The sequence below is a fragment of the Hemitrygon akajei genome, unplaced genomic scaffold, assembly GCF_048418815.1.
Source record: "Hemitrygon akajei unplaced genomic scaffold, sHemAka1.3 Scf000110, whole genome shotgun sequence".
NCBI lineage: Eukaryota > Metazoa > Chordata > Chondrichthyes > Myliobatiformes > Dasyatidae > Hemitrygon > Hemitrygon akajei.
The window spans coordinates 1,028,929-1,050,902 of record NW_027331996.1 but is presented as its reverse complement, the minus strand read 5'-3'; the positions used below and the strand labels follow the sequence as shown (position 1 = coordinate 1,050,902).

The following is a 21,974-nucleotide window of genomic DNA, read 5'->3' as shown; positions in this document are numbered from 1 at the left end:
TCAATGTTTCAGAAACAACTTCGTCCGCTCCACCGTCAAATTTCTGAATGGACAATGATCCCATTAACACTTCCTCAGGATTTTCCCTCCCGTTTTGTACTAACGTTTAAATTTAATTTGTAAATACTTACTGTAATTTATACTTTTTATTACTAAATATTGCAGTGTACTGCAGACACAAAGGAACAAGTTTCACCATATATGCCGGTGATATTAAACCTGATTCTGATACACAAACACACACAGCTGGGCTCAGACATACAACACTCCCACATTCCTCCCTTTGTGACACCCTGCTTGCTCCGTGGCCCCCGGTATGAAGCTCAAACTGTTGCAACACCTGCCCTTTAAATTCATGGCTGAGGCTGTGTTGTGTCTGTTCACTGTTTGAGTTCGATATTAAATGAAGAGCATTGAATGGGAAGGAAGGTTTGAATAGAAGAATAAAGGTCTCCTCTGAAGGTATATGGGGTCCTGGTGAGAGCGTACATGGAACACTGTGCACAGGTCTGGTCTCCCTCCCGGAGTCAGCCTGTGGGATAAAGGGAATGAAGAGATTTCCCAGATTGATTTAGGAGGTGAGGTAGTGTCCTCGGAGAGATTATACTGACCGGGCCTGTCTCAAAATTAGAGAAATAAAAGGTCGTCTGACTGAGACAGACACAGTCTCACAGGGTATTGACAGGGTAGAGGCTGGAATGATGTTTCCTTTGGCTGTGGTGAGGAACCGGGGTCACAGAATCCGAGTTCACCTCAGCAGGGCTGAGATGAGGAGAAATTTCCTCACCCAGAGGGCAGCGAATCTTTGGAATTTTCTCCACAAGGTTTCTGAATTCTAAGGAAAAATTTTATGGCTCTGCGATGCTGGGAACGTTGCGCGAAAGTGGCGCTGAGGTCAAAGATCAGGCATGTTCTGAGTGAAAGGCAGAACAGACACAAAGGGCCGAATGGCCTGCTCCTGTTTCCTTTTTCAAAAGTACGAGTTTACCTTTGCGCCTGGTTCTCCGTTGACCTTCAGCCTGTCCTTTTGCACAGGGGAGCGCTCACAGCACCGGAGTTCCATCGGCAGCCGCTGCGGGCCAGCTCCCGTATCCCCGCAGCAGGAGACATGTCTGGGAGGGAACTCCGGACAATAGGCCCCGATCCACGGCGGGGAAAGACCGGGCACCCCCTGTGTGGCTGAAACATCTCACGGAATCTCCACCCGAATCTTCACCTCCGCCATCGGAAGGATTCAAAACTCCGGCCGCTGTTGCAGCCTTTACCCGGGGAGCTGCTCCCAATCTCGGGTCTCTCACCGGGTCCACTCGTTCCCGATTCCAAACTTCGGTCCGCTCAGCGTCCCGCCACTGACACACCTCAGCCAATGGAGACAAGATTTTCCCAGTGGTGTTCTCTGACTGGCTGTGAGTGTGTCCGAGGGAGGGCTGCTACCGGAAGATGGAAATGTCAGTCACTGTTTGTTCTCAGAATCAAAGCAAGTTCCCCGAGGCTCAAAGTTCAAAGTAAATTTTATTATTTTTTTTAAATTTTTGAAATTTTTATTAAACACAATCAAAAACAGAAACACTAAACATATGCTAACAAAGCCAGGGAGTCACACAAAAGCAGCAACAAATATATAACTATTAACTTTAAATATACAAATAAACAAGGAATCCACTCTAAATACTGTTGGACAGAAGGAACTATATCTAAGAGGAGTCACAAAACAGGAACATTTACAGAGATAACCCAAAACGTTGACAAATTTGTTCAGTCTTTACAGCCTTCTGGCGATGGGAAGTTTTCAGAGGATAAACGTATAGTTTGAAGTCTGACATCAAAATATAAATGAAGGTTTCTTATTGCTGTGATTGCATTTATGGATATAAAATTTGCTGCAAATTAACAAAAGGTTTATGATAAAGGAATGATCCCTATGAGATTTGGTGTTATTAGTAAACCCAAATAAGACATTTTGAAAACAAAAAGTAAAATCCACATTAATATATTGATCTATAAATTGACCAACATCAACCCAAAAAGTTTTAACATATTCAAAATCCCAAAACAGATGAAGTAAATTCTCTGGATATAAACCACAAAAATAACAGTTAGTTTCAATATCAGAATTAACCCTTGTCAAATAAACACTGTTTGGATAATATCTATGTATAATTTTAAATAAGCCCCAAATACTCCTCCACTTCAGATTCCCCAAGCGACTATTCCAAAAACTAACAGAGTACATATAAGTCACCACATACAACTCCTACAAACATACAGAGCAAAGCTACAGAACGGTAACTATATCTGGATCACTGAAAGATCAACCGGAGTGCAGAAGACAACAAACTTCGCCAATGCAAATAAACAACGAGAACATGAAATAACAGCAGCGGCTGCCGATAGATGTCCGGTGCTCTCAGCACTCCCTGTTCAATCTGACAGGACAAGAAACAGTGAGGCACAAAGGTAGACTCGTGTTTCAGAAAATAAGAAATAGAGAAGGTGTGGCCATTCGGCCCATTGCGCCTCTTCAGCCCTTCACTCAGAACATGCTTGACTTTCGACCTCAGCACCACTTTCCTGCAACTTCCCATCACCGCTGAACCCCAGGATATGTCTATTAAATTTAGAAACCTTGTGGAGATAATTGCAATGATTCACTGCACTCTGGGTGAGGAAATTTCTCCTCATCTCAGTCCTGCTGAGTTGTCCTCCGATTTTGAGTCTGTGACCGCTGGTTCCACACCTTATGGGAAACATCATTCCAGCCCTTCCGCTGTAAATATCCTGTGAGATTGTATTTCTCTAATTCTGAGACAGGAATGTGATCTGTCTCAGTCAAACCACCTCTTATTTCACTCATTTGGAGACAGTCCCAGTATGATGATTTGTTGTGGGAGCATGTCTATGGACAAGTGAGGGCAGTTATCCTGTATTGTTCCACAGCCTGATGGCTGAGGGGTAGTAACTGTTCCTGACCCTGGTGGGATGAGCCCTGAGGCTCTTGTACCTTCTACCTGATTACAGCAGTGAGAAAAGAGCCTGCCTGTGTGGTGAGCCTGATCACAGCCGCCTGTATCACCGTCCCCTCTGGCCTGCCCTATCCGGGACAAAAGGGATTGTGGAGAGTAAATGTGGTACTCTGTCGAGTATCACTGTGATCCGTCCTCTCTGGCCTGCCCTATCCGGGAGCAAAGGGATTGTGGAGAGTAAATGTGGTACTCTGTCGAATATCACTGTGATCCGTCCCCTCTGGCCTGCCCTATCCGGGACCAAAGGGATTGTGGAGAGTAAATGTGGTACTCTGTCGAATATCACTGTGATCCGTCCCCTCTGGCCTGCCCTATCCGGGACCAAAGGGATTGTAGAGAGTAAATGTGGTACTCTGTCGAGTATCACTCTCATCCGTCCCCTCTGGCCTGCCGTGCACGGGACCAAAGGGACTGTGGAGAGTAAATGTGGTACTCTGTCGAATATCACTGTGATCCGTCCACTCTGGCCTGCCCTATCTGGGACCAAAGGGATTGTGGAGAGTAAATGTGGTACTCTGTCGAGTATGACTGTGATCCGTCCCCTCTGGCCTGCCCTATCCGGGACCAAAGGGATTGTGGAGAGTAAATGTGGTACTCTGTCGAGTATCACTGTGATCCGTCCCCTCTGGCCTGCCCTATCCGGGACCAAAGGGATTGTGGAAAGTAAATGTGGTACTCTGTCGAGTATGACTGTGATCCGTCCCCTCTGGCCTGCCCTATCTGGGGCCAAAGGGATTGTGGAGAGTAAATGTGGTACGCTGTCGATTATTACTGTTATCCGTCGCCTCTGGCCTGCCCTATCCAGGACGAAAGGGATTGTGGAGAGTAAATGTGGTACTCTGTCGACTATTACTGTGATCCGTCCCCTCTGGCCAACCCTATCCGGGACCAAAGGGATTGTGGAGAGTAAATGTGGTAATCTGTCGAGTATTACTGTGGACCAGGCTCTATCCCTGCCCCTTATTATTCTTGTCTGTGAATGCAGTGCGACAATCTCTGGCCCAATGTCCCCTCTTTCTACAAACCCCGTTTCTGTCCTTAGCCAACTGTCCGCATCTGCACCGTCCGCACGATCCTGCCACCCGTTCTGGGTTCTTCGACGGGACCCGAACTCCATCTCCTCACTACTGGTTCTCTGTGCACACTCTCGCTTTTCCCCAGTCCCTTTAAAGAGTCAATTGCTCTCCCTATTCATCAGAATTTATGTCACCCGGGGCCAGGTCTGACACAGCGAATTGAGATTAGTTAACTTAAAGGGGTGGGCAGGCTTGGGTCTGAGACAGTTTAGAAAAGTCTGCACTGCCAGCTGGACATACTGATCTGTCCAGGGGTTTGCCGGCATTGGACTCTCACGTATCCTTAAAACGAGCTATAAAGTACGCAAGGGATTCTCCTTTTTTCTGTAGTTATCGGGTAAATTCACCAAAATCCGCATGCAGTCGGGCTGTCATTCAAATGGGTTCCCTTACCCCCACCGTGCCATTACATCAGCCCCTCTGGTGGCTCCCGGTCACCTTCGGGCATCTGCCTGGGAAAGGGGAACCCACTCCCTGTCCCTGTCCGAGAGGATCCATATATAACCCTGAGGAGTGGCTCAAGTCCCTGGGCAGGGCCTGGGAAAGGGGAACCCACTCCCTGTCCCTGCCCGAGAGATTCCATATATAACCCTGAGGAGTGGCACAAGTCCCCGGGCAGGGTCTGGAAAGGGGAACCCACTCCCTGTCCCTCTCCGAGAGGTTCCATATATAACCCTGAGGAGTGGCACAAGTCCCCGGGCAGGGTCTGGAAAGGGGAACCCACTCCCTGTCCCTGTCCGAGAGGTTCCATATATAACCCTGAGGAGTGGCACAAGTCCCCGGGCAGGGTCTGGAAAGGGGAACCCACTCCCTGTCCCTGTCCGAGAGGTTCCATATATAACACTGAGGAGTGGCACAAGTCCCCAGGCAGGGTCTGGAAAGGGGAACCCACTCCCTGTCCCTGTCCGAGAGGTTCCATATATAACCCTGAGGAGTGGCACAAGTCCCCGGGCAGGGTCTGGAAAGGGGAACCCACTCCCTATCCCTGTCCGAGAGGTTCCATAAATAACACTGAGGAGTGGCACAAGTCCCCGGGCAGGGTCTGGAAAGGGGAAACCACTCCCTGTCCCTGCCCGAGAGGTTCCATATATAACCCTGAGGAGTGGCACAAGTCCCCGGGCAGTGTCTGGAAAGGGGAACCCACTCCCTGTCCCCGCCCGAGAGGTTCCATAAATAACCCTAAGGAGTGGCACAAGTCCCCGGGCAGGGTCTGGAAAAGGGAACCCATTCCCTGTCCCTTTCTGAGAGGTTCCATATATAACTCTGAGGAGTGGCACAAGTCCCCGGGCAGGGTCTGGAAAGGGGAACCCACTCCCTGTTCCTGTCCGAGAGGATCCATATATAACCCTGAGGAGTGGCACAAGTCCCCGGGCAGGGTCTGGAAAGGGGAACCCACTCCCTGTCCGAGAGGTTCCATATATAACCCTGAGGAGTGGTACAAGTCCCCGGGCAGGGTCTGGAAAGGGGAACCCACTCCCTGTCCCTGTCCGAGAGGTTCCATATATAACCCTGAGGAGTGGCACAAGTCCCCGGGCAGGGTCTGGAAAGGGGAACCCACTCCCTGTCCCTGCCCGAGAGGTTCCATATATAACCCTGAGGAGTGGTACAAGTCCCCGGGCAGGGTCTGGAAAGGGGAACCCACTCCCTGTCCCTGTCCGAGAGGTTCTATATATAACCCTGAGGAGTGGCACGTCCCCGAGCAGGGTCTGGAAAGGGGAACCCACTCCCTGTCCCTGCCCGAGAGATTCCATATATAACCCTGAGGAGTGGCACAAGTCCCCGGGCAGGGTCTGGAAAGGGGAACCCACTCCCTGTCCCTGTCCGAGAGGTTCCATATATAACCCTGAGGAGTGGCACAAGTCCCCAGGCAGGGTCTGGAAAGGGGAACCCACTCCCTATCCCTGTCCGAGAGGTTCCATAAATAACACTGAGGAGTGGCACAAGTCCCCGGGCAGGGTCTGGAAAGGGGAACCCACTCCCTGTCCCTGCCCGAGAGGTTCCATATATAACCCTGAGGAGTGGCACAAGTCCCCGGGCAGGGTCTGGAAAAGGGAACCCATTCCCTGTCCCTTTCTGAGAGGTTCCATATATAACTCTGAGGAGTGGCACGTCCCCGGGCAGGGTCTGGAAAGGGGAACCCACTCCCTGTCCCTGTCCGAGAGGTTCCATATATAACCCTGAGGAGTGGTACAAGTCCCCGGGCAGGGTCTGGAAAGGGGAACCCACTCCCTGTCCCTGTCCGAGAGGTTCCATATATAACCCTGAGGAGTGGTACAAGTCCCCGGGCAGGGTCTGGAAAGGGGAACCCACTCCCTGTCCCTGTCCGAGCGGTTCTATATATAACCCTGAGGAGTGGCACGTCCCCGAGCAGGGTCTGGAAAGGGGAACCCTCTCCCTGTCCGAGAGGTTCCATATATAACCCTGAGGAGTAGTACAAGTCCCCGGGCAGGGTCTGGAAAGGGGAACCCACTCCCTGTCCCTGTCCGAGAGGTTCCATATATACCCCTGAGGAGTGGCACAAGTCCCCGGGCAGGGTCTGGAAAGGGGAACCCACTTCCTTTTTCAATGAATTCAGGTAAAGCCCCTGGTCCGGACAGTTATACTGCTGAATATTTTAAATCCTTTTCTTCTATACTCGCTCCTTGGCTTTGTAAAATTTTTAAAGATGCGTTAACTGTAGGTAAATAACCACAATTTTATGATGCCTCCATTTCTCCAATTCTTAAAAAAAGATAAAGACCCCACTGAATGTGCATCCTATCGGCCAATATCCTTGCTGAATACGGATTCCAAGATTTTTACCAAAATTTTGGCCACTATATTAGAAAATGTATTACCTCAAATTATCTCTGAAGATCAGACCGGATTTATTAAAAACTGTTATTCATCTTTTAACATTCGAAAATTAATTAATATAATTTATACTTCTTCATCTAAAATACCAGAATGTCATTTCCTTGGATGCTGAAAAAGCGTTCAATAGATTTGAATGGCTATATTTATTTAATACGTTGCAGAATTTTAATTTTAGCTTAAAATTTATATCATGGATTAAATTAATGTATTATAAACCTTTGGCTTCGGTTTTACCAATAATCAAAGATCTCCTTTTTATCAGTTGTCCCGTGGTACGAGGCAAGGCTGCCCTTTAAGTCCTCTATTATTTGACATTGCTTTGGAACCTTTAGCCGTTGCCATTCGTGAATCACCTAATATTTTTGGTATTACCCGTGGGTAAGGGACTTATAAGTTATCATTATATGCTGATGACTTGTTACTATACATATCTGACCCCGAGAGATCTATTCCTGCTATTTCATCCTTGCTTGCTCAGTTTAGTAGCTTTTCTGGCTACAAACTGAATTTTAATAAGAGTGAATTATTTCCATTAACTATGCAAGTTCCAATTTATAAACACTTACCATTTAAAGTTGTCACAGATCATTTTACTTATTTGGGTATTAAAATTACCAAGAAACATAAGGGTTTATTTAAAGTTAATTTTTTACCTTTAATTGAACAAATCAAGCAACTTGTTACCAGGTGGTCCCCATTATCTCTGTCATTGGTTGGTCGAATTAATACTTTCAAGATGATAGTATTACCCAAATTTTTATATTTATTCCAAGCATTACCAATTTTTATTCCTAAATCTTTTTTTGATATTATTGACTCCAAAATATCCTCGTATGTGTGGCAGAGTAAAAATCCTAGATTAAGTAAAAAATATTTACAGAAGCCTAAGAAGGAAGGTGGTTTTGCTTTGCCAAACCTGAGATTTTACTATTGGGCAGTTAATATTCAATATTTAATATTTTGGACACAAGAATCGGTCATAGTACCTTGCCCACAATGGGTAAATTTGGAGTGTAAATCTGTACAAGACTTCTCATTGTTTTCTATTTTAGGATCTTCGTTCCTTTTGCTTTATCTAAACCGAATAAACAAATAACTAATCCTATAGTTAAACATACATTATGAATATGGTTTCAGTTTCGTAAATTCTTTGGCTTGAATAATCAAGCCCTATTATATCTAACTTCTTTTTCCAGCCCTCTTTTATGGACCAAGCCTTTGTGTTTTGGAAAACAAAAGGTATAACATGTTTTCGTGATCTATTTTTAGATAACAGTTTTATGTCCTTTGAACAGCTGCCCAGCCTAAAAGCCATTTTTTTTAGATTCTTGCAAGTTAGAAATTTCTTGAATGTTAGTATTTTCTGAAATTATGTCCAATGGACATTACAGAAAAAATTCTAGCTCTGAATCCTTGCCAGAAGGGTTAAGTAGCCATCATTTATCATATGATCATGAAAATACAGCCAGGAGTATCAGAAATAATTAAGAAGGAATGGGAAAAAGAACTTCACTGTCTTATACCCACAGAGCAGTGGGAGAAAATTTTACAATTAGTCAATTCTTCTTCTATTTGTGCTAAACATGCCTAATACAATTTAAGGTTGTTCATAGGGCTCACATGTCCAAGGATAAACTCGCTCGATTTTATTCTAATGTTAATCCAACCAGTGACAGATGTCATTCTGAAGTCGCTTCATTGACCCACATGTTCTGGTCTTGCCCCTGTTTGCAAAATTATTGGAAAGATATTTTTGGTATTATTTCAACAGTTCTGAATATCAAATTGCAACCGCATCCTATTACTGCAATTTTCGGTTTACCGATGGTGGATAATAGTCCTTTATTCCCCCTCAGCCCGGCGGATGATTGCATTTGTTACATTAATGGCTAGAAGATCTATCCTATTGAACTGGAAAGAAATTAATCCTCCAACTATATTTCAGTGGTTTTCTCGAGTTTAGAAAAAATTACAAGTGTTGTCTTTGACCCTTCAGTTAAATATGAAGAAACATGGAGACCATTTATTCAACATTTTCATATGAGCTAAACTGATTTTTCCTAAACCTTACTTTTATTGTCCTTAATTATTTGGATGGAGGTGCGGAGTTACTGACGCTACTGTGTATAATTGATATAATGCAATGGCCCATGTCGGTTAGGATTTTTTTCATTTTTTTGGGGGGGAGGAATTCTTATTTTCGCCATTTTTTGTAACCGTGAGTTTAGGAGGTTATTATCATCTATTTGTATTTATACCTTAACCTATTAATGATGTACTCTCAAGCTCTTTGTATTCATGTTTGTTTAAAATCAATAAAAAATTTTTAAAAAGGACTATTCTGAGGAAAGGGTGGAATAGGCGCAACGGGCCGAGTGGCCAGGCCTGCTCCTGTTACTTATTTTCTAAAGTCCGAGTTTACCTTTGCGCCTGGTTCTCCCTTGACCTTCAGCCTGTCCTTTTGCACAGGGGAGCGGTGAGAGCTCCGGAGATCCATTGGCAGCCGCTGCGGGCCAGCTCCCGTATCCCAGCAGCAGGAGACAGGACTGGGAGGAAACTCCGGACAATAGGCCCCGATCCACGGCGGGGAAAGACCGGGCTCCCCCTGTGTGGCTGAAACATCTGACGGAATCTCCGCCCGAATCTCACCTCCGCCATCGGAAGGATTCAAAACTCCGGCCGCTGTTGCAGCCTTTACCCGGGGAGCTGCTCCCAATCTCGGGTCTCTCACCGGGTCCGCTCGTTCCCGGTTCCAAACTTCGGTCCGCCCAGCGTCCCGCCCACTGACACTCCTCAGCCAATAGAGGCAAGAGTCTCCCAGCGGTGGTCGCTGATTGGCTGTGAGGGTGTCCGAGGGCGGGCTGCTGCCGGGAGCCGGAGATGTCAGTCACTGTTTGTTCTCAGAATCAAAGCAAGTTCCCAGAGGCTTAAAGTTCAAAGTAAATTTTATTAACAGAGTACATATAAGTCGCCACATACAACTCCTACAAACATACAGAGCAAAGCTACAGAACGGTAACTATACCTGGATCACTGAAAGATCAACCAGAGTGCAGAAGACAACAAACTTCGCCAATGCAAATAAACAACGAGAACATGAAATAACCGCAGCGGCTGCCGATAGATGTCCGGTGCTCTCAGTGCTCCCTGTTCAATCTGACAGGACAAGAAACAGTGAGGCGCAAAGGTAAACTCGTGTTTCAGAAAATAAGAAATAGAGAAGGCGTGGCCATTCGGCCCCTTGCGCCTCTTCTGCCCTTCACTCAGAACATGCTTGACCTTTGACTTCAGCACCACTTTCCTGCAACTTTCAATCACCGCTGAGCCCCAGGATATGTCTATTCAATTTAGAAACCTTGTAGAGATAATTGCAATTATTCACTGAACTTTGGGTGAGGAAATTTCTGCTCATCTCAGTCCTGCTGAGTTGTCCTCGGATTTTGAATCCGTGAGCGCTGGTTCCACGCCTTATGGGAAACTTAATTCCAGCCCTTCCGCTGTAAATATCCTGTGAGATTGTATTTCTCTAATTCTGAGACAGGAATGTGATCTCTCTCAGTCAAACCACCTCTTATTTCACTCATTTTGAGACAGTCCCAGTACGATGATTTGTTGTGGGAGCATCTTTATGGACAGCAAGTGAGTGCAGTTGTCCTGTGTTGTCCACAGCCCGATGGTTGAGGGGTAGTAACTGTTCCTGACCCTGGTGCGGCGAGTCCTGAGGCTCTCGTAACTTCTACCCGATTGCAGCAGTGAGAAAAGAGCCTGCCTGTGTGGTGAGACTGATCACAGCCGCCTGTATCACCGTCCGCTCTGGCCTGCCCTATCCGGGACCAAAGGGATTGTGGAGAGTAAATGTGGTACTCTGTCGAGTATCACTGTGATCCATCCACTCTGGCCTGCCCTATCAGGACCAAAGGGATTGTGGAGAGTAAATCTGTTACTCTGTCGAGTATCACTGTGGCCCGTCCCCTCTGGCCTGCCCTATCCGGGACCAAAAGGATTGTGGAGAGTAAATGTGGTACTCTGTCGAGTATCACTGTGGTCCGTCCACTCTGGCCTGCCCTATCCGGGACCAAAGGGATTGTGGAGAGTACATCTGTTACTCTGTCGAGTATCACTGTGGTCCGTCCCCTCTGGTCTGCCCTATCCGGGACCAAAGGGATTGTGGAGAGTAAATGTGGTACTCTGTCGAGTATCACTGTGATCCGTCTCCTCTGGCCTGCCCTCTCCGGGACCAAAGGGATTGTGGAGAGTAAATCTGTTACTCTGTCGAGTATCACTGTGGTAGTCCCCTCTGGCCTGCCCTATCCGGTACCAAAGGAATTGTGGAGAGTAAATGTGGTACTCTGTCGAGTATCACAGTGATCCGTCCGCTCTGGCCTGCCCTATCCGCGACCAAAGGGATTGTGGAGAGTAAATGTGGTACTCTGTCGAGTATCACTGTGATCCGTCCCCTCTGGCCTGCCCTATCCGCGACCAGAGGGATTGTGGAGAGTAAATGTGGTACTCTGTCGAGTATCAGTGTGATCCGTCCCCTCTGGCCTGCCCTATCCGGGACCAAAGGGATTGTGGAGAGTAAATGTGGTACTCTGTCGAGTATCAGTGTGATCCGTCCCCTCTGGCCTGCCCTATCCGGGACCAGAGGGATTGTGGAGAGTAAATGTGGTACTCTATCGATTATCACTGTGATCCGGGCTCTCTTCCTGTCCCTTATTATTCTTGTCTGTGATTGCAGAGCGACAATCACTGCCCAATGTCCCCTGTTTCTACAAACCCCGTCTCTGTCCTTAGCCAAGTGTCCTCTTCATCTGCACCGTCCGCACGATCCTGCCACCCGTTCTGGGTTCTTCGTCGGGACCCGAACTCCATCTCCTCACTACCGGTTCTCTGTGCACACTCTCGCTTTTCCCCAGTCCCTTTAAAGAGTCAATTGCGCTCCATATTTATCAGAATTGATGTCACCCTGGGGCCAGGTCTGACACAGCGAATTGAGATTAGTTAACTTAAAGGAGTGGGCAGGCTTGGGTCTGAGACAGTTTAGAAAAGTCTGCACTGCCAGCTGGACATACTGATCTGTCCAGAGGTTTGCCGGCATTGGACTCTCACATATCCTTAAAACGAGCTATAAAGTACGCAAGGGATTCTCCTTTTTTCTGTCGTTATCGGGTAAATTCACCAAAATCCGCATGCAGTCGGGCTGTCATTCCAATGGGTTCCCTTACCTCAGCGACCCACCATGCCATGGCTTGTATTACATCAGCCCCTCTGGTGGCTCCCGGTCACCTTCGGGCATCTGCCTGGGAAAGGGGAACCCACTCCCTGTCCCTGCCCGAGAGGTTCCATATATAACCCTGAGGCGTGCCACAAGTCCCCGGGCAGGGTCTGGAAAGTGGAACCCACTCCCTGTCCCTGCCCGAGAGGTTCCATATATAACCCTGAGGCGTGCCACCAGTCCCCGGGCAGGGTCTGGAAAAGGGAACCCACTCCATGTCCCTGTCCAGAAGGTTCTATATATAACCCTGAGGAGTGGTACAAGTCCCCTGGCAGGGTCTGGAAAGTGGAACCCACTTCCTGTCCCTGCCCGAGAGGTTCCATATATAACCCTGAGGCGTGCCACCAGTCCCCGGGCAGGGTCTGGAAAGGGGAACCCTCTCCCTGTCCCTGCCCGAGAGGTTCAATATATAACCCTGAGGAGTGGCACAAGTCCCCGGGCAGGGTCTGGAAAGGGGAACCCTCTCCCTGCCCCTGTCTGAGAGGTTCCATATATAACCCTGAGGAGTGGCACAAGTCCCCGCGCAGGGTCTGGAATGGGGAACCCACTCCCTGTCCCTGTCTGAGAGGTTCCATATATAACCCTGAGGAGTGGCACAAGTCCCCGGGCAGGGTCTGGAATGGGGATCCCACTCCCTGCCCCTGTCTGAGAGGTTCCATATATAACCCTGAGGAGTGGCACAAGTCCCCGGGTAGGGTCTGGAAAGGGGAAACCACTCCCTGTCCCTGCCCGAGAGGTTCCATATATAACCCTGAGGCGTGCCACAAGTCCCCGGGCAGGGTCTGGAAAGGGGAACCCGCTCCCTGTCCCTGCCCGAGAGGTTCCATATATAACCCTGAGGAGTGGCACAAGTCCCCGGGCAGGGTCTGGAAAGGGGAACCCGCTCCCTGTCCCTGCCCGAGAGGTTCCATATATAACCCTGAGGAGTGGCACAAGTCCCCGGGCAGGGTCTGGAAAGGGGAACCCACTCCCTGTCCCTGTCCGAGAGGTTCCATATATAACACTGAGACGTGGCACGTCCCCGGGCAGGGTCTGGAAAGGGGAACCCACTCCCTGTCCCTGTCCGAGAGGTTCCATGTATAACCCTGAGGAGTGGCACAAGTCCCCGGGTAGGGTCTGGAAAGGGGAACCCACTCCCTTTTTCAATGAATTCAGGTCAAGCCCCTGGTCCGGACAGGTATACTGCTGAATTTTTAAAATCCTTTTCTTCTATACTCGCTCCTTGGCTTAGTAAAATTTTTAAAGATGCATTAACTGTAGGTAAATAACCACAATCTTTTTTATGATGCCTCCATTTCTCCAATTCTTAAAAAAGATAAAGACCCCACTGAATGTGCATCCTATTGGCCAATATCCTTGCTGAATACGGATTCTAAGATTTTTACCAAAATTTTGGCCACTAGATTAGAAAATGTATTACCTCAAATTATCTCTGAAGATCAGACCAGATTTATTAAAAACTGTTATTCATCTTTTAACATTAGAAAGTTAATTAATATAATTTATACTTCTTCATCTAAAATAACAGAATGTAATACCCTTAGATGCTGAAAAAGCGTTCGGTAGAGTTGAATGGCTATATTTATTTAATACGTTGCAGAATTTTAATTTTAGCTTGAAATTTACATCATGGATTAAATTAATGCATTATAAACCTTTGGCGTCGGTTCTTACCAATGATCAAAGATCTCCTTTTTTTCATTTGTCCGTGGTACGAGGCAAGGCTGCCCTTTAAGTCCTCTATTATTTGACATTGCTTTGGAAACTTTAGCCGTTGCCATTCGTGAATCACCTAATATTTTTGGTATTACCCGTGGGTAAGGGACTTATAAGTTATCATTAAATGCTGATGATTTGTTACTATACATATCTGTCCCTGAGAGATCTATTCCTGCTATTTCATCCTTGCTTGCTCAGTTTAGTAGCTTTTCTGGCTACAAACTGAATTTTAATAAGAGTGAATGATTTCCATTAAATATGCAAGTTCCAATTTATAAACACTTACCATTTAAAGTTGTCACAGATCATTATACCTATTTGGGTATTAAAATTACCAAGAAACATAAGGGTTTATTTAAAGTTAATTTTTTACCTTTAATTGAACAAATCAAGCAACTTGTTACCAGGTGGTCCCCATTATCTCTGTCAGTGGTTGGTCGAATTAATACTATCAAGATGATAGTATTACCCAAATTTTTTTATTTATTCCAAGCATGACCAATTTTTATTCCTAAATCTTTTTTTTTGATATTATTGACTCCAAAATATCCTCGTATGTGTGGCAGAATAAAAATCCTAGATTAAGTAAAAAATATTTACAGAAGCCTAAGAAGGAAGGTGGTTTTGCTTTGCCAAACCTGAGATTTTACTATTGGGCAGTTAATATTCAATATTTAATATTTTGGACACAAGAATCGGTCATAGTACCTTGCCCACAATGGGTAAATTTGGAGTGTAATTCTGTACAAATCTTCTCATTGTTTTCTATTTTAGGATCTTCGCTTCCTTTTGCTTTATCTAAACCGAATAAACAAATAACTAATCCTATAGTTAAACATACATTAAGAATATGGTTTCAGTTTCGTAAATTCTTTGGCTTGAATAATCAAGCCCTATTATATCTAACTTCTTTTTCCAGCCCTCTTTTATGGACCAAGCCTTTGTGTTATGGAAAACAGAAGGTATAACATGTTTTCGTGATCTATTTTTAGATAACGGTTTTATGTCCTTTGAACAGCTGCCCAGCCTAAAAACCATTTTTTTTAGATACTTGCAAGTTAGAAATTTCTTAAATGTTAGTATTTTCTGAAATTATGTCCAATGGACATTACAGAAAAAATTCTAGCTCTGAATCCTTGCCAGAAGGGTTAAGTAGCCATCATTTATCATATGATCATGAAAATACAGCCAGGAGTATCAGAAATAATTAAGAAGGAATGGGAAAAAGAACTTCACTATCTTATACCCACAGAGCAGTGGGAGAAAATTTTACAATTAGTCAATTCTTCTTCTATTTGTGCTAAGCATGCCTAATACAATTTAAGGTTGTTCATAGGGCTCACATGTCCAAGGATAAACTCGCTTGATTTTATTCTTATGTTAATCCAACCAGTGACAGATGTCATTCTGAAGTCGCTTCATTGACCCACATGTTCTGGTCTTGCCCCTGTTTGCAAAATTATTGGAAAGATATTTCTGGTATTATTTCAACAGTTCTGAATATCAAATTGCAACCGCATCCTATTACTGCAATTTTCGGTTTACCAAAGGTGGATAATAGTCGTTTATCCCCCCTCAGCCCGGCGGATGATTGCATTTGTTACATTAATGGCTAGAAGATCTATCCTATTGAATTGGAAAGAAATTAATCCTCCAACTATATTTCAGTGGTTTTCTCGAGTTTAGAAAAAATTACAAGTGTTGTCTTTGTCCCTTCAGTTAAATTTGAAGAAACTTGGAGACCATTTATTCAACATTTTCATATGAGCTAAACTGACTTTTCCTAAACCTTACTTTTATTGTCCTTAATTATTTGGATGGAGGTGCGGAGTTACTGACGCTACTGTGTATAATTAATATAATGCAATGGCCCATGTCGATTAGGATTTTTTTCATTTTTTTGGGGGGGGGGGTTCTTATTTTCGCCATTTTTTGTAACCACTATGAGTTTGGGAGGTTATTATCATCTATTTATATTTATACCTTAACCTATTAATTATGTACTCTCAAGCTCTTTGTATTCATGTTTCATTTATGTTTGTTTAAAATCAATAAAAAGATTTAAAAAGGACTACTCTGAGGAAAGGGTGGAATAGGCGCAACGGGCCGAGTGGCCAGGCCTGCTCCTGTTACTTATTTTCTAAAGTCCGAGTTTACCTTTGCGCCTGGTTCTGCCTTGACCTTCAGCCTGTCCTTTTGCACAGGGGAGCGCTCACAGCACCGGAGTTGCATTTATGGATATAAAATTTGCTGTAAATTAACAAAAGATTTATGATAAAGAAATGATCCCTATGAGATTTGGTGTTATTAGTAAACCCAAATAAGACATTTTGAAAACAAAAAGTAAAATCCACATTAATATATTGATCTATAAATTGACAAACATCAACCCAAAATGTTTTAACACATTCACAATCCTGAAACAGATGAAATAAATTCTCTGGATATAAACCACAAAATTAACAGTTAGTTTCAATATCAGAATTAACCATGCCAAATAAACATTGGTTGGATAATATCTATGCATAATTTTAAATAAGCCCCAAATACTCCTCCACCTCAGATTCCCCAAGCGACTATTCCAAAAACTAACAGAGTACATATAAGTCGCCATGTACAACTCCTACAAACATACAGAGCAAAGCTACAGAATGGTAATTATATCTGGATCACTGAAAGATCAACCAGAGTGCAGAAGACAACAAACTTCGCCAATGCAAATATACAACGAGAACATGAAATAACCGCAGCGGCTGCCGATAGATGTCCGGTGCACTCAGCGCTCCCTGTTCAATCTGACAGGACAAGAAACAGTGAGGCGCAAAGGTAAACTCGTGTTTCAGAAAATAAGAAATAGAGAAGGTGTGGCCATTCGGCCCCTTGCAGCTCTTCTGCCCTTCACTCAGAACATGCTAGACTTTTGACGTCAGCACCAGTTTCCTGCAACTTTCCATCACCGCTGAGCCCCAGGATATGTCTATTAAATTTAGAAACCTTGTGGAGATAATTGCAATGATTCACTGCACTCTGGGTGAGGAAATTTCTCCTCATCTCAGTCCTGCTGAGTTGTCCTCGGATTTTGAGTCTGTGAGCGCTGGTTCCACACCTTATGGGAAACATCATTCCAGCCCTTCCGCTGTAAATATCCTGTGAGATTGAATTTCTCTAATTCTGAGACAGGAATGTGATCTGTCTCAGTCAAACCACGTCTTATTTCACTCATTTTGAGACAGTCCCAATACGATGATTTGTTGTGGGAGCATCTCTATGGACAGCAGGTGAGTGCAGTAATCCTGTGTTGTTCCACAGACTGATGGTTGAGGTGTAGTAACTGTTCCTGACCCTGGTGGGGCGAGTCCTGAGGCTCTAGTACCTTCTACCTGATTACAGCAGTGAGAAAAGAGCCTGCCTGTGTGGTGAGGCTGATCACAGCCGCCTGTATCGCCGTCCCCTCTGGCCTGGCCGATCCGGGACCAAAGGGATTGTGCAGAGTAAATGTGGTACTCTGTCGGTTATCACTGTGATCCGCCCCCTCTGGCCTGCCCTATCCAGGACCAAAGGGATTGTGGAGAGTGAATATGGTACTCTGTCGAGTATCAGTGTGATCCGTCCCCTCTGGCCTGCCCTATCCGGGACCAAAGGGATTGTGGAGAGTAAATGCGGTACTCTGTCGAGTATCACTGTGATCCGCCCCCTCTGGCCTGCCCTATCCAGGACCAAAGGGATTGTGGAGAGTAAATGTGGTACTCTGTCGAGTATCACTGTGATCCGTCCCCTCTGGCCTGGCCTATCCGGGACCAAAGGGATTGCGGAGAGTAAATGTGGTACTCTGTCGAGTATCACTGTGATTCGTCCCCTCTGGCCTGTCCTATCCGGGACCAAAGGGATTGTGGAGAGTAAATGTGGTACTCTGTCAATTATTACTGTGATCCAAGCTCTCTTTTTGCCTCTTATTATTCTTGTCTGTGATTGCAGTACGACAATCTCTGGCCCAATGTGCCCTGTTTCTACAAACCCCGTCTCTGTCCTTAGCCAAGTGTCCTCTTCATCTGCACCGTCCGCAAGATCCTGCCACCCGTTCTGGGTTCTTCGTCGGGACCCGAACTCCATCTCCTCACTATCAGGTTCTCTGTACACACCCTCACTTTGCCCCAGTCCCTTTAAAGAGTCAATTGCGCTCCATATTCATCAGAATTTATGTCACCTGGGGCCAGGTCTGTCTCAGCGAATTGAGATTAGTTAACTTAAAGGAGTGGGCAGGCTTGGGTCTGAGACAGTTTAGAAAAGTCTGCACTGCCAGCTGGACATACTGATCTGTCCAGGGGTTTGCCGGCATTGGACTCTCACGTATTCTTAAAACGAGCTATAAAGTACGCAAGGGATTCTCCTTTTTTCTGTAGTTATCGGGTAAATTCACCAAAATCCGCATGCAGTCGGGCTGTCATTCAAATGGGTTCCGTTACCTCAGCGACCCACCGTGCCATGGCTTGTATTACATCAGCCCCACTGGTGGCTCCCAGTCACCTTCGGGCATCTGCCTGGGAAAGGGGAACCCACTCCCTGTCCCTGTCCGAGAGGTTCCATATATAACCCTGAGGAGTGGCACAAGTCCCCAGGCAGGGTCTGGAAAGGGGAATCCACTCCCTGTCCCTGCCAGAGAGGCTCCATATATACCCCTGAGGAGTGGCACAAGTCCCCGGGCAGGGTCTGGAAAGGGGAACCCACTCCCTGTCCCTGTCCGAGAGGTTCCATATATAACCCTGAGGAGTGGCACAAGTCCCCAGGCAGGGTCTGGAAAGGGGAACACACTCCCTGTTTCAATGAATTCAGGTAAAGCCCCTGGTCCGGACGGTTATACTGCTGAATGTTTAAAATCCTTTTCTTATATACTCACTCCTTGGCTTTGCCAAATTTTTAAAGATGTGTTAACTGTAATTAAGTAACCACAATCTTTTTATGATGCCTCCATTTCTCCAATTCTTAAAAAAGATAAAGACTCCACTGAATGTGCATCCTATCGGCCAATATCCTTGCTGAATACGGATTCTAAGATTTTTACCAAAATTTTAGCCACTAGATTAGAAAATGTATTGCCTCAAATTATCTCTGAGTATCAGACCAGATTTATTAAAAACTGTTATTCATCTTTTAACATTAGAAAATTAATATAATTAATTATATTAATTAATATAATTTATACTTTTTCATCTAAAATACCAGAATGTCATTTCCTTAGATGCTGAAAAAGCGTTTGATCGAGTTGAATGGCTATATTTATTTAATACGTTGCAGAATTTTTATATTAGGTGGGTAAGGGACTTATAAGTTATCATTATATGCTGATGATTTGTTACTATACATATCTGACCCTGAGAGATCTATTCCTGCTATTTCATCCTTGCTTGCTCAGTTTAGTAGCTTTTCTGGCTACAAACTGAATTTTAATAAGAGTGAATTATTTCCATTAAATATGCAAGTTCCAATTTGTAAACACTTACCATTTAAATTTGTCACAGATCATTTTACTTATTTGGGTATTAAAATTACCAAGAAACATAAGGGTTTATTTAAAGTTAATTTTTTAACTTTAATTGAACAAATCAAGAAACTTGTTATCAGGTGCTCCCCATTATCTCTGTCATTGGTTGGTCGAATTAACACTATCAAGATGATAGTATTACCCAAATTTTTATATTTATTCCAGACATTACCAATTTTTATTCCTAAATCTTTTTTTGATATTATTGACTCCAAAATATCCTCGTATGTGTGGCAGAATAAAAATCGTAGATTAAGTAAAAAATATTTACAGAAGCCTAAGAAGGAAGTTGGTTTTGCTTTGCCAAACCTGAGATTTTACTGTTGGGCAGTTAATATTCAATATTTAATATTTTGGACACAGGAATCGGTCATAGTACCTTGCCCACAATTGGTAAATTTGGAGTATAAATCTGTACAATACTTCTCATTGTTTTCTATTTTAGGATCTTCGCTTCCTTTAGATTTATCTAAACTGAATAAACAAATAACTAATCCTATAGTTAAACATACATTAAGAAGATGGTTTAAATTTCGTAAATTCTTTGGCTTGAATAATCAAGCCCTATTATATCTAACTTCTTTTTCTAGCCCTCTTTTATGGACCAAGCCTTTGTGTTATGGAAAACAAAAGGTATAACATGTTTTCGTGATCTATTTTTAGATAACAGTTTTATGTCCTTTGAACAGCTATCCAGCCTAAAACACATTTTTTTTTAGATACTTGCAAGTTAGAAATTTCTTGAATGTTAGTATTTTCTGAAATTATGTCCAATGGACATTACAGAAAAAAATTCTATCTCTAAATCCTTGCCGGAAGGGTTAAGTAGCCATCATTTATCATATGATCATGAAAATCCAGCCAGGAGTATCAGAAATAATTAAGAAGGAATGGGAAAAAGAACTTCACTGTCTTATACCCACAGAGCAATGGGAGAAAATTTTACAATTAGTCATTTCTTCTTCTATTTGTGCTAAGCATGCCTAATACAATTTAAGGTTGTTCATAGGGCTCACATGTCCAAGGATAAACTCGTTCGATTTTATTCTTATGTTAATCCAACCAGTGACAGATGTCATTCTGAAGTCGCTTCATTGACCCACATGTTCTAGTCTTGCCTCCGTTTGCAAAATTATTGGAAAGATATTTTTGGTATTATTTCAACAGTTCTGAATATCAAATTGCAACCGCATCCTATTACTGCAATTTTCGGTTTATCAATGGTGGATAATAGTCGTTTATCCCCCCTCAGCCCGGCGGATGATTGCATTTGATACATTAATGGCTAGAAGATCTATCCTATTGAATTGGAAATAAATTAATCCTCCAACTATATTTCAGTGGTTTTCTCGAGTTTAGAGAAAATTACAAGTGTTCTCTTTGACCCTTCAGTTAAATATGAATAAACTTGGAGACCATTTATTCAACATTTTCATATGAGCTAAACTGACTTTTCCTAAACCTTACTTTTATTGTCCTTAATTATTTGGATGGAGGTGCGGAGTTATTGACGCTACTGTGTATAATTGATATAATGCAATGGCCCATGTCGATTAGGACTTTTTCCTTTTTTTTCGGGGGGTGGGTTTCTTATTTTCTCCATTTTTTGTAACCACTATGAGTTTGGGAGGTTATTATCATCTATTTGTATTTATACCTTAACCTATTAATTATGTACTCTCAAACTCTTTGTATTCATGTTTCATTTATGTTTGTTTAAAATCAATAAAAAGATTTTAAAAAGGACTATTCTGAGGAAAGGGTGGAATAGGCGCAACCTCTATCAAATCTCCTCCGGCACTCCAGAGAAAACAACCCAAGTTTATACAGCTTCTTATGATTGCACATGCACTCTTTGCCACCTGGGTGGCCAGGCATGCTCCTGTTTCTTATTTTCTAAAGCACGAGTTTACCGTTGCGCCTTGTTCTCCCTTGGTTTTCAGCCGTTCGGATTGCACAGGGGAGCGGTGAGAGCTCCGGAGATCCATCGGCAGCCGCTGCGGGGCAGCTCCCGTCTCCCAGCAGGAAGGGACGGGTCTGGGAGACAATTCCAGACAACAGGCCCCGATCCACGGCGGGGAAAGGCCGGGCGCCCTCTGTGTGGCTGAAACATCTCACGGAATCTCCGCCCGAATCTTCACCTCCGCCATCGGAAGGATTCAAAACTCCGGCCGCTGTTGCAGCCTTTACCCGGGGAGCTGCTCCCAATCTCGGGTCTCTCACCGGGTCCACTCGTTCCCGATTCCAAACTTCGGTCCGCCCAGCGTCCCGCCCACTGACACTCCTCAGCCAATGGAGGGAAGAGTCTCCCAGCGGTGTTCTCTGATTGGCTGTGCCTGTGTCCGAGGGCGGGCTGCTGCCGGGAGCTGGAGATGTCAGTCACTGTTTGTTCCCAGAATCAAGCAAGTTCCCCGAGGCTCAAAGTTCAAAGTAAATTTTATTATTTTTAAATTTTTTAAATTTTTATTACACACAATCAAAAACAG

At 44.5% G+C, this 21,974-nt stretch overlaps 1 long non-coding RNA gene across 1 annotated transcript; it reads right to left on the bottom strand.

The window, feature by feature from the left end:
- Nucleotides 1-9,835: 9,835 nt before the first annotated feature.
- Nucleotides 9,836-21,773, bottom strand: LOC140723349 (uncharacterized). Its single transcript, XR_012097868.1, has 3 exons — nucleotides 21,402-21,773; nucleotides 16,107-16,199; nucleotides 9,836-10,111 (listed from the first exon to the last, which is right to left on the bottom strand). It is a non-coding gene; the product is annotated as an uncharacterized lncRNA (long non-coding RNA).
- Nucleotides 21,774-21,974: the final 201 nt, after the last annotated feature.